The following is a 2,500-nucleotide window of genomic DNA, read 5'->3' as shown; positions in this document are numbered from 1 at the left end:
AATACATACCATTACATTTAAACAATTGATATAGTGTAATTAGATAAAAAATATATCATCCCTATTAACACTACAAGGTTCGATTTGTCCATGTTAACTCTTAATCTGTTAGATAGTACTCAGTATAAGCAGTATGAAGAATTTTTTAAATCCTATCACCAGGAATGTACATTTTGCTGGCCTCAGCTAAAACAAAATGTTAAATAAATCTCTGGTATGAATAAAGCCTTTCATATCAATTAAAGATAGGAGAGGGCCAAATATTAATCCTTATAAAACCCCTGTGTCCAGTTGCAGAAAAGTTGATTTAAGATTTTTTAATTCTATATATTGAATGTCTGCTGGTGCACAAAGTCTCTCACGCCTCGAGTTCTCCAAGTGGTATTCCATAACTAACTTTATAAAATGATTTCCATAGGTCCAGGTAAAATGTTAATGTGAATTAGCGATTGTCAAATGTTTTGTAAATGTTATTACTTATAGATGAAATAGCGTCTGATGTTTTTTTAAAGTAGAAAGACTTAAGTTACTATTAATTTGTCAGGGATTATTCCTTGTTTACTGGAGCAGTTCATCAGATGCCTTACTACTGGTATGGTAATGTTGATTATACCTTTAATCAATTTTATAGAGGTTCCATCATACCCTGGAGAAGAATCAGTGAATTGGCTAAGAACGGTCATAATTTCTTCTAAAGTTGCAGAAGAAAACTGGAAACTTGTCATTTCTCTTTCACAGAATGTTTATAAAACTTCAAGATTCAATTGGGGCGGTAACAGCAGGAGCAGTTGCGCTAGCAGACTCAGTAGGGGTGGCATCAGTAGTAGCCGCTGCGCCGCTAGCCCCAGCAGGAACAGAAGATGCATCTGCAGCATCAGCATTGATAACTGCACTGCTAACCTCAACAGGGACAAAGCATCATTGTTAATAGAGGAACAGCTGCACCGATAGCCTCAACAGGAGCACAAGATACAGCAGCAAGAACAGCGGTAGTGTCGGGAGAAATGGGTGTCACGTCGGTAGCAGCTGCGCCAGGCGGGGTAGGATTCATGAGCATGGTCGGGAACGAGTCTGCTATGGTTCTCCATGTAGGAGCTAATGCTGTAGCAACACCTGAAGGATATCCGATGTAAGGCGAGGATGGTTGTGTGCGTGGCTCAGCTACTGTAGTGGATATCCCTAACAATATTATATATTCACGAGTCTTATCGCCCAGTAGCATAAAGTCTACGGGTTCTTTGTGCCATATTTGATTTCCAAGCTATCCATGTGTGTAACCATTTCCTTCCTGTGCGCAAGACGAAGATGTAGCAGTATTCCCAGTGCCCATTAGAAGATGTTACGGGGAGAAGCTGCCTTGTTTTATGCCCTGAAGCCCTAGATGCCCCGGGAACTGAAGTTATGTGTTGAAAATACCCGAACTTTTGTGTTTTTTATAAAAATGTACCCTTTGAATCTCTTATAACCATGAATATTTTACCAAGAACCTTTCACTATTTGTAATTTGCTAATGAAGCACCAGTTTGACGAATTATTCTGATCTGAATATTTTAGTTATATGTCTGATTTAGTTATAGCTCGACGTTTTCTTTTTATGCTTAACTTTTATTTCAATTCTTACACTTTATATCTTTATATTTCTGGGTTTCATGGGTCATAATTTATTGCCACACAATAGTCAAAGGGGTGTATAAGTGTATTCCCGCCAATAAATACATATAAAGTAACTTTAAAATACGTAAGATGCACCCCTTGTCTTAACCTCCCTTGGTGACCTGGGTTCAAAAGGTCAACCTTCTTCCAAGAAAGGAGGAAGGAGACACCCCGGATTGGGTTGTTCTCTTCTCTCTTTTGATATCTTGTAGCTCGTATTGGGTCTACTGTGTTATAGCCTGAAGGTTGTGAGAAGGTAACTATAAGTGGCAATATATTAATCGAGATGAGTTTATAATCGAGTCTGATAGGACTTATGAATTGGTGATCTCATTTTTTATTGAAATTCCCATTTTTATTTTTTTAATAAATCATTGGCAGAGGTACTGGACCCGTGTGTGTGTTCGGTGTGGCTTTAGCTTATCAAAATCAACCTTAAGAATTCTTAATTCTTTAACAAATCAACCTTCCTTGTGTGCATTGAGAATCTTATTAGAAGTAACCTATTGACATATTGTGTCTGTATTCTGTTTTCTGATACGAACTTGATTAGTATAAGATTGATATTTTATAAGGTTAGCCTTAATTGAGATCCTTTACATATGGTGAAATTCCAATGCCAGTGAAATTATCTGTCTCACTGTATACTCACAATATAACATACATCACGTATATACTCATCTTCATATCCTTCCTTCTTGTCTTCTTTGTCAACTTCCGTCAAAAACCTTTCAAAAATACGTGGTTAAATAACTGTATACGACGGCTATCATTTTTAGCAACTTGCAAATTTTTTTACCGTACACAGGGGGCAATAAGGCGGAAATACAGGAGTACGTTACACTAA

The 2,500-nt window shown here is 37.3% G+C and overlaps 1 protein-coding gene across 1 annotated transcript in view; it reads right to left on the bottom strand.

Annotated features, from left to right (window-relative positions):
• LOC122248196 (zwei Ig domain protein zig-8) overlaps positions 1 to 2,500 on the bottom strand; it is a 189,842-nt gene that overhangs the window by 98,438 nt on the left and 88,904 nt on the right. The gene's annotated exons all lie outside the window — the stretch shown is intronic.

Source organism: Penaeus japonicus, unplaced genomic scaffold (genome assembly GCF_977035675.1).
Source record: "Penaeus japonicus unplaced genomic scaffold, GWHDUDI00000001_assembly GWHDUDI00000003, whole genome shotgun sequence".
NCBI lineage: Eukaryota > Metazoa > Arthropoda > Malacostraca > Decapoda > Penaeidae > Penaeus > Penaeus japonicus.
Note: the sequence above shows the minus strand (reverse complement) of the source record. Positions and strands in the feature narration are given on the sequence as shown.